We start from the raw sequence: 10,882 nt of genomic DNA, 5'->3' as shown, positions 1-10,882 counted from the left end.
TTCAGTGTGCTTCACTGAATTTGCATTTAGAAGATTTACTTTTCCCCAATATATATATACCATATTTTTTCTCATCTTGTAATTCCTAAATACAGGTGCTTGTATTCATCCCAGATGTTCTAAATCTTAGACGAAAGACATTCTAAAAATAGACCATAAGAAGAGACACTGCTGGCTGAGTGCCAAATGCTGTTCTTGGGAAAGCACTGTTACTCATACACCACTGATCATCCAAAGGCGATGTCCTCAAATCAGCTTGCCACACTTTCAGTTTTCTATCTTTACACACAGCTGGAAGTATAATATGTTGTTTAACAAACATGCCACAGTGTAGCATGGAGGTGTGTACACCCTCATAGCTCCTTCCTCCATCTGGACTGCATGACCAGTCCATAGATCATAATTCCCCACTTATGCTATACAGACAGGCAGGAAATCTACACAGCCAGGTCATCAGAATCCTGCTACCGGTGGGTGGTGTTGACCTTACTTAATAAACATTCTTGAGACTAGAGCATATCTACAGCTGCGATTTATTGCACATTCATGATAGAATCACAGAATCATAGAATAGCAGGGCTGGAAGGGGCCTACAAGGCCATCGAGTCCAACCCCCTGCTCAATGCAGGAATCCAAGTCAGAGCATCAATCCAAGTCAGAGCATCTGACTTAAATAAATCGAATCACTCATGGATGTTTACATGACATCGTAATCCTCCAGTGATTTTCCCACCATTTCCCCCTGCCTATCCTGTGTTACCCCTTCATGGATCACTGCCTTGTTGTGGCGAAGGGGCTTGCGTAACTCAGTGAAGCCATAAGCTATGCCGTGCAGGGCCACCCAAGACGGACAGGTCATGGCAGAGAGTTCTGACAAAATGTGGTCCACTGGAGAAGGAAATGGCAACCCACTCCAGTATTCTTGCCAAGAAAACCCCATGGAACGTATCACAAGGCTAAAAGAGATGACGCCGGAAGATGAGCCCCTCAGGTCGGAAGGTGTCCAATATGCTACTGGGGAAGAGCAGAGGGTATTTTCAAGTAGCGCCAGAAAGAGTGAAGCGGCTGGGCCAAAGCCGAAAGGACACTCAGCTGTGGATGTGTCTGGTGGTGAAAAGAAAATCCGATGCTGTAAAGAACAATATTGTTTAGGAACCTGGAATGTCAGATCAATTAATCAAGGTAAGCTGGAGGTGGTCAAACATGAGATGGCAAGATTGAACATCGACATCTTGGGAATCAGCGAACTCAAATGGACAGCCATGGGCGAATTTAATTCAGGTGACCATCATATCTACTATTGTGGGCAAGAATCCCTTAGAAGAAATGGAGTAGCACTCATAGTCAACAAAAGGGTGGGAAAAGCAGTACTGGGGTACAATCTTAAAAATGATAGAATGATCTCAGTACGAATCCAAGGCAAACCATTCAACATCACAGTAATTCAAGTCTATGCCCCAACCACTGAGGCCAAAGAAGCTGAAGTTGATCGGTTCTATGAAGACCTACAACACCTTCTAGAACTAACACCAAAAAAAGATGTCCTCTTCATCATAGGGGATTGGAATGCTAAAGTAGGAAGTCAAGAAATCACCGGGATAACAGGCAGGCATGGCCTTGGTGTACAAAATGAAGCAGGACAAAAGCTAATAGAGTTTTGCCAAGAGAACATGCTGATCATAGCAAACACTCTTTTCCAACAGCACAAGAGGCGACTCTACACATGGACGTCACCAGATGGTCAATATCGAAATCAGATTGATTATGTCCTTTGCAGCCAAAGATGGAGAAGCTCCATACAGTCAGTAAAAACAAGACCTGGAGCTGACTGTGGCTCAGATCATGAGCTGCTTCTTGCAAAATTTCGGCTTAAATTGAAGAACGTCGGGAAAACCACTAAACCGTTCAGGTATGACCTAAATCATATCCCTGATGAATATACAGTGGAGGTGAGGAATAGATTTCAGGGATTAGACCTGATAGACAGAGTGCCTGAGGAACTATGGACGGAGGTCCGTAACATTGTTCAGGAGGCAGCAACGAAATCCATCCCAAAGAAAAAGAAATGCAAGAAAGCAAAGTGGCTGTCTGATGAGGCTTTACAAGTAGCTCACGAAAGAAGGGAAGTGAAAAGTAAGGGAGAAAGGGGAAGATATAGCCAACTGAATGCAGAGTTCCAGAGAATAGCAAGGAGAGACAAGAAGGCCTTCTTAAATGAACAATGCAAAGAAATCGAGGAAAACAACAGAATGGGAAAGACTAGAGATCTCTTCAAGAAAATTGGAGATCTCAAGGGAACGTTTTGTGCAAAGACGGGCATGATAAAGGACAAAGAAGGCAGGGACCTAACAGAAGCAGATGAGATTAAGAAGAGGTGGCAAGAATACACAGAAGAACTATATAGGAAAGATCTGAATGTCCCTGATAACCATGATAGTGCGGTCACTGAACTTGAGCCGGACATCCTAGAGAGTGAAGTCAAGTGGGCCTTAGGAAGCATTAGTAACAACAAAGCTAGTGGAGATGACAGTATTCCAGCCGAGCTATTTAAAATCCTAAAAGATGATGCTGTTAAAGTGCTGCATTCAATATGCCAACAAATCTGGAACACTCAACAGTGGCCACAAGACTGGAAAAGGTCAGTTTACATTCCAATTCCAAAGAAGGGCAACGCCAAAGAGTGTTCAAACTACCGCACAATTGCGCTCATTTCACATGCCAGCAAGGTGATGCTCAAAATCCTACAAGCTAGGCTTCAGCAGTATGTGAACCGAGAACTACCGGAAGTACAAGCTGGGTTTAGAAGAGGCAGAGGAACTAGAGATCAAATCGCCAACATTCGCTGCATCATGGAGAAAGCAAGAGAATTCCAGAAAAACGTCTATTTCTGCTTCATTGACTACGCTAAAGCCTTTGATTGTGTGGATCACAACAAACTGTGGCAAATTCTGAAAGAGATGGGAGTACCAGACCACCTTACCTGTCTCCTGAGAAACCTGTATGAGGGTCAAGAAGCAACAGTCAGAACCAGACATGGAACAACCGATTGGTTCAAAATTGGGAAAGGAGTACGACAAGGCTGCATATTGTCACCCTGCTTATTTAACTTATATGCAGAGTACATCATGAGAAATGCCGGGTTGGATGAATCAGAGGTCGGAATTAAGATTGCTGGGAGAATTATCAACAACCTCCGATATGCAGACGATACCACCCTAATGGCAGAAAGCGAAGAGGATCTAAAGAGCCTCTTGTTGAGGGTGAAAGAGGAGAGTGCAAAAGCTGGTTTGAAACTCAACATTAAAAAAACGAAGATCATGGCATCTGGCCCCATCACTTCCTGGCATATAGAAGGGGAAGAAATGGAAGCAGTGACAGATTTTACTTTCTTGGGCTCCAAGATCACCGCAGACGGTGACTGTAGCCATGAAATTAAAAGACGCTTGCTCCTTGGGAGGAAAGCTATGGCCAACCTAGACAGCATAGTAAGAAGCAGAGACATCACCTTGCCGACAAAGGTCCGTCTAATCAAAGCTATGGTTTTCCCAGTAGTAATGTATGGCTGTGAGAGCTGGACGATAAGGAAGGCTGAGCGCCGAAGAATTGATGCTTTCGAACTGTGGTGCTGGAGAAGACTCTTACGAGTCCCCTGGACTGCAAGGAGGTCAAATCAGTCCATCCTAAAGGAAATCAACCCTGAGTGCTCATTGGAAGGACAGATAATGAAGCTGAAGCTCCAATATTTTGGCCACCTAATGCGAAGAGAAAACTCCCTGGAAAAGACCCTGATGCTGGGAAAGACTGAAGGCAAAAGGAGAAGGGGACGGCAGAGGATGAGATGGCTAGATAGCATCACGGATGCAATGAATATGAACTTGAGCACGCTCCGGGAGAGAGCGCAGGACAGGAAGGCCTGGCGTGCTATGGTCCATGGGGTCACGAAGAGTCGGACACGACTGAACGACTGAACAGCATCCTGTGTTATCCCCCTATGGGGGGGGGGAAAGGCAGTATGTTTCATTCCGTGCAACAGGAGTGCCATGACCTCCCCGTGTAGTTCTCCCATAGCGTGAAGAAACTGCTGTGAGTGTGCGGCTGTGGGCAGTTGGTTTGGTTTGTTGGGGGTGCAGGCATGATGACGACTGCAGTGACATCAGGGTGGTGGGCATGTCAGCATACTGACCTGCCGGCTTGCCGCCATGCCACGCCTAGGTGCAATGCATGACTTTTGCTTCTGACTTCAGCTGCTTACTCCGCAATACAGAATGGCCAGCATGCCAGAAGTTTTCTGGGAAGCTGGTGCCTCCAACCTGTGTGTCAATCACAACCAAACCACCAGTAATCTGTGAGGGGAAGGAAAGGGGCAGGAACCAGGGAGGACATTTCACAATGCCTCCAGTGCTTGTAATGGCTTTTCGCGGAAAAGTGGCCGCCCCGTGAAAAGGTAAGGAATGCAATATAATGACATAGAAACAACTGTGTAAGGGAGCCCGATCTAACCCTGCGATGTATCCGGATGGAGGAAGCCCTGGTACTGATGCAGATTTCTGCCTCTGTGTGATGAACTCCCTAGACCCTCCTTAAAAAAAAAAAAAACACACACTCACTCTCAAAATATGCCAGCATGCCCCCAAAGGTCTGGTTCTCATGCACTGGGCTTCACTGCTGGCAAAGAGCTCTGCAGTGCAGGCCCTGTTTGATTGTGAGTTTACTTCATGCTGCTGCTGCTGCTGCTGCTGCTGCAATGATTAAAAAGGCCACATGGGCCAATTGTGTGGATCCTTTCAAACCAATCATTATCCCTCCCCCAGTCCATGCTGAGCAATAATTCCATGGGAAGGGCCCCCCACCCACACAACTGGTACTACCCATGTGGTGCTGCTGGGCCTTTAAAACTTGGGGCAGTACCATAGGATGAACCCATGCTGAGAGGATGCTGTTGCACTAACGTCCTGCGTGTGGGTTTCCTGTGGGCAGCTGGTTGGCCACTGTGTGAACAGAATGCTGGACTAGACGGACCCTTGGTCAGATCCAGTAAGGCTCTTCTGATGTTCTTATGGCTAAGTGGCTCCTGTGTCATAACAAAAGAAGGACAAATTTCAAGGGACCAGTGGAGCTTTGTTATGGCCTCCTTGGCTACTGTTTCTAGAAGGCTACAGGAGGGCATGATTTGGCTAAAATTGTGGAGGATTAGGGAGTAAAGTTAGCAGATTTAATGAAGGGCTCACCATCTCTCTCCAGTCCAGCTTCGTTTATAGACTATGAAGAGTGCCTTTGAGTAGCAGCCAGCAAGCATAAAGGCCATATGCAGTGCACTCCACAGAGGCCCTTTCCATTTGTAGTAGATATCACAATGTCAACACCAGGTGGGTTGCTTTGGACCACTACACCTCTGTCACTTCACACTGTGTCTTGTTTGGGATTGTCAAAGTCCCTCTGTTGCAGTTTCTGTACATTCTGTTCAGAGAGGCTCCTTCTCCTCTTTCAGCCAAAGGCTATTCTGTTAATGAACAAGATGTACACATGCTATTTTAGAGGGATCTTGCATATTTACTCTGCAGTAAGTAACAGTGTGGTCAGTGGAGGTTCCTTCTACATAAGTGTGCCTAGGATTGCAGCCTTAGTTAACCTTTGATGGAAAGGTAGATACAGTCAGGGCCAGAAATATTGGAACAAGATTAACTGTTTTGGCAGTTGGCCTCTGTACACCACCACATTGACGTTGAAAGGAAACACACCCAGATGGGAGCGAAGTCAGGACTTTCAGCTGTAATTCAAGGGGTTTGGCAAAAGTGGGGCACTAACCATTCAGTAAGTACAGCCAGTGGCATACACACACATCCATTGTTGGTAGCTCATAAGTAATGGAACAAACCAACATCATTTCAAACTTAAGGATTGCCTTTAATACCTGGATGAAAATCCTTTGCAGTCAATGACTGCCTGAAGTCTGGAACCCACGGACATGACCGAATGCTGAGTTTCCTCCCTCGAGATACTTTGCCAGGCCTTGACTGCAGCTGCCTTCAACTGCTGCTTGTTTGTGGGTCATTCTGCCTTCAGTCTTGTCTTCAGGAAGGGAAAAGCATGCTCTATTGGGTGGACTATCAGGTGACTGACTTGGCCATTGAAGAACATCCCACTTCTTTGCCTGGAGAAACTCTGGGGTAGCTTTTGCTGCATGTTTTGGGTCATTATCCATCTGCATTATGAAGCAGCATCCTATCAGTTTGGCAGCATTCAGCTGAATCTGAGCAGAAAGTATAGCCCTATCCACTTCAGAATTCATCCTGCTGCTTTTCTCAGTGGTCGGGTCATCAATAAACACCAGTGACCCGGTTCCATTGGCAGCCATACATGCCCAGGCCATAACACTGCCTCCACCATGTTTGACATATGTGGGGTGCTTTGGATCATGAGCTGCTCCTTTCCTTCTCCATACTTTTCTCTTCCCATCATTCTGGTACAAGTTAATCTTGGTTTCATCAGTCCAAAGAATCTTATTCCAGAACTGGGCAGGCTTTTTAAGGTGTCTGCTGGCAAAGGCTAATCTGGCCTTTCGGTTCTTGAGCGTTACCAGTGGTTTGCACCGTGTTGTGAAGCCTCTGTATTTACATTCATAAAGCCGTCTCTTGACTGTAGATGTTGTCAATGACATGCCTACCTCCTCAAGAATGTTCTTGACCCGGCTAGGTGTTGTGAAAGGGTTCCTCTTCACCATGAGCAGCATTCTGCGGTCATCCACTTTAGTTGTCTTCCATGGTCTTCCAGGCCTTTTGCTGTTGCTGAGCTTGCCAGTTAATGCCTTCTTTTTCAGGATGTTCCAAACTGTTGTGTTGGCCACTCCCAATGTTTTTGCTATCTCTCTGATGGGTTTATTTTGTTTCCTCAGCCTAATGATGGCCTCCTTCACTCGCATGGACACCTCTGTGGACCTCATGTTGGGAGTTCCAGTGAACAGCTACCAAATGCAAATGTAACACTCAGAACCACCTCCAGGCCTTTTATCTGCTTGCTTGGTCATGGGGTACCCAGGAAACAGGCCACACCTGGCCATGCAGCTGCTTGTCAGCCATTCCTTCCATTACTTATGAGCCACCAACCATGGGTGGGTGTGTATGCCACTGGCTGTCCTTCCTGAATGGTTAATGCCCCACTTTTGTCAAACCCCTTGAATTACAGCTGAAAGTCTTCGCTCCCATCTGGGTGTGTTTCCTTTCAACTTCAATGTTTTGGTGTATAGAGGCCAACTGCCAAAACAGTTATACTTGTTCCAGTATTTCTGGCCCTGACTGTATATTGCAGCTGTTTCGGAAAAGGTTGCAGCTGGTCAAGGATCAGCAGTTATGGTTTACTTCAGCATTTTTATGCCAAAGGAATGTACCTAATGAAAGATGTGGTAAAGCCTTCTGCATTGGGAACTGGTTTTTTTACTCTGATAACCACCAGGATTATGTGTATTTAAGATTGGCTAATTAGGGTTTGTACATGAATGAACTAACTTCTATGCTTTTTCAAGGAAAGATAAATGTACATAGTGAGTCTGAAAAGACTTGGGAACTTCTTATTCAATGATTGGAACCATAACTTTAAGGACATCGTATGGTTGGATCCAGACTGGATTAGTCATGCTTTAGTCCTACTGAAATCAGTGGAACTTAAGTTAGTCATGGCTAATTTGTCCTGTTGATTTCAATGGGACTAAAGTGTGACTAACATACAGCACAATCTAGAGTGGCCACTTATGCATCACCGAAAGAGAAGAAATGCATCACCAAGAAAGTTGGCATAAACTTGCTTATGCTGATGTATATGTAGAGATGCACATTTAGAAATAATTCCTATAATTTGATTAGAAATAGAATCTCACCATAATAAGGGAGCCTGTGACCAGGTAACCTGTGTGCCTGCTTAGTTCACTTTTCAGGTGCTAACTGCTGATGGGCAATTCAAAACCCCTGCGCTCCCTTCTTATAAGTCTTTATCTTTAATCCAGGCTTGGACTGGACAGCCCTTCAAATAGAGGACTTAAAGTAGGACACATGGCCCCCTAGTACAATCCTATATGTATCTACTCAGAAGTAAGATCCATTGAACTCAATGGGTCTTACTCCCAGGTAAAAGTGTATAGAAATGCAGCCCAAGTCTGGATCCAACCCATCATTCAGGTTCCCTGCATAGGTCAGCTGTAGGGTGCTATCATAGTACAACCTTCAAGCAAATAGATGTTGTTGTGACTCTCGTATCATTAAAAAAAAAAATTAGCTAAGGAGATAAATACTGAGTTGTGACAATTGAGATCGCTAGCAAAAATCTGGAGCAGGGCAGAACGTATGCACATAATCTTGAAGGGAGGTCAAGAAGAGGGGTCCGGTGATTATTAGCCAAATTAGGCCACAGCTTTTTATTGCTCAAAATGCATGTTGTTGTTCAGTTGTTAAGTCGTGTCCGACTCTTCATGACCCCATGGACCATAGCACACCATGCCTTCCTGTCCTCTGCTCTCTCCTGGAGTGTGCTCAAGTTCATATTCATTGCATTGGTGATGCTATCTAGCCATCATATCCCCTGCCGTCCCCTTCTCCTTTTGCCTTCAATCTTTCCCACCATCAGGGTCTTTTCCAGGGAGTTTTCTCTTCGCATTAGGTGGCCAAAATATTTGAGCTTCTGCTTCAGTATCTGTCCTTCCAATAAGCAGTCAGGGTTGATTTCCTTTAGGATTGACTGATTTGACCTCCTTGCAGTCCAGGGGTCTTGTAAGAGTCTTCTCTAGCACCACCACAGTTCAAAAGCATTGATTCTTCGGCGCTCAGCCTTCCTTATAGTCCAGCTCTCACAGCCATATGTTGCTACTGGGAAAAGCATAGCTTTGATTATATGAACCTTTGTTGGCAAGGTGATGTCTCTGCTTCTTACTATGCTGTCTAGGTTTGCCATTAAGTTGGGGAGAAAATTCTGCATTGTTGCTCTTAGCAAATCAGAATATTGTTATATAACTTCATTGCACTTTTAGTTGCTGTACCTAATCCTTTTATGATCATTCCTTCAACATTCATCATTCAGTTTTAATGCCTAGCAAATATTGAGCCTTTTCATCTCTGTTCTCAAAATCATAATGGATATTTATATTTGTATTCTGCATTATGTCTTTGTTCTTCATTGTTTGAAATGTGTGTGCTTGCCTGGGTATGTTATTGTTTGCTGAACTGTTGTGTGAATCCTGCGTTTTCAAACTGGTTATTGGAACAAATAAATTTATGAATTACTACTAATTCCACTTTGACACATACTTTGTATAGAACTGCTAAAATGCTTAATCACTAGAATAAAAAGTAAAAAGAAAACAAAAAAATTGAATGCTAGGGTTTTTTGCATTAGTGATTATTATAGAAAAATCTATACATGTGTTTCCTCGGAAGTAGTCCAGCTGTGTCCTATGTACACTTGCTGAGAGTAAGTCCAACTCTCAGTAAGTGCACATAGGATTGCAGCCTTGTACAGTCACCTGAGAGTAAGCCTCAGTGAACACAATTTGAGTTATTTCTGGGTAAATGTGCATAGCATTGCACTGTTCGAGTAGTTTCCTACTTCTAATGATTAATGAACTTAGTGATTACCCATTTTTAAAAAACTGTATTTTTATTTTATTTTTACATAAGCAATGAAAACAGTTTATTACAGTCACTCGAGGTCCAGGCAGCTAGGAGCATCGTTTACCAGCTACAGCCATCCCTGGATAGAGAGAACCTTGCCACAATTGTTCATGCATTGGTAACCTCAAGTCTAAATTATTGTAATGTGCTCTGTGTGGGGTTGTCATTGAGGCTGGTCAGAAACTGCAGCTGGTGCAAAATTCAGCAGTTCAGTTGCCGCATGGAGCAACCTATTATCAACATAGTAAAAACTCACAATGCCTACTATTGGCCTTGGTTTATAGGTGTCTATTGTTTTGAACCCATATATTTTTAGTTCCGTTTCTTTTGGCAAATAGTATCCAGTCAGTAGGCAAAGTTTTCTTTCTTGGACTGAGGGTGTTTCTACATTAAGCAAACCCCCCACAAAAATCCACATCCTTTCCGGAGCTTCCTGCTTTCAGTTTCTTTGCAGGATTAGGAAGGGTTCCTTTACACAGCAGACACACGGTGTGAGCTGAGGGAGTGCCTCCCTCCCTTCCTGGCATGTGTGCAAATGAGGGGGGGGTGTCTTGTTTTTGTAGCTTAACTTCTGCTGTTTTCTTGCAGGCCCCAGGAAACCTCTGACTTATTTCTGAGTAGACATAAAATGTAAGATTGTGCCGTAAGCCTGCAATCCTCAGCACTTACGTGGGAGTGAGCCCCATTGAATTCAGTGGGACATACTGCTGAGTAGACAGAAGATTGCCCTGTAAGTCTGCAACTGTCAGGACACTTACTTGGCAGTAGGCCCCATTGAACTTAATGAGGTGCTCTGAATCAACAGAGGACATTGCTTCTGAGCTTGGTGGGGTGGGAGATCAGATGTGTCTCCCTTTGTTGCAGGGTGGCATTTTACTCTCTTCTCCCTCCAGATGAGAAATGTGCTCAAGCATTTACATGGCAGACACCTGGGAATCGAGGAAAGTCCTTCCTCAGCAAGACTTGACCGGAGGCAGGAGTTGCAATTGGTGGGCAATTCTTGCCCTAGTGCCTGTCAAATCTTCTCCTGCATGCCCTGCTCCCATCCTCAATGCCTTCATCATCCTGACCGTGCCCCCAACAACTGAAAACAAATGCACACAGCAGGCAGACAGAACAGTTTCTTCCGCTACTGGAGAATTTCACGGGGAGGTCACGGTGCTCCTGTTCCGTGGGCTGGAAAGAATACCACATTTTTTGCGTTTCGGGAAAACATGAGATAGGCTGAG

Source organism: Heloderma suspectum, chromosome 7 (assembly GCF_057233095.1).
Source record: "Heloderma suspectum isolate Gila_16-S chromosome 7, 16-S_ref, whole genome shotgun sequence".
NCBI classification, from domain to species: Eukaryota; Metazoa; Chordata; class Lepidosauria; order Squamata; family Helodermatidae; genus Heloderma; species Heloderma suspectum.
Note: the sequence above shows the minus strand (reverse complement) of the source record.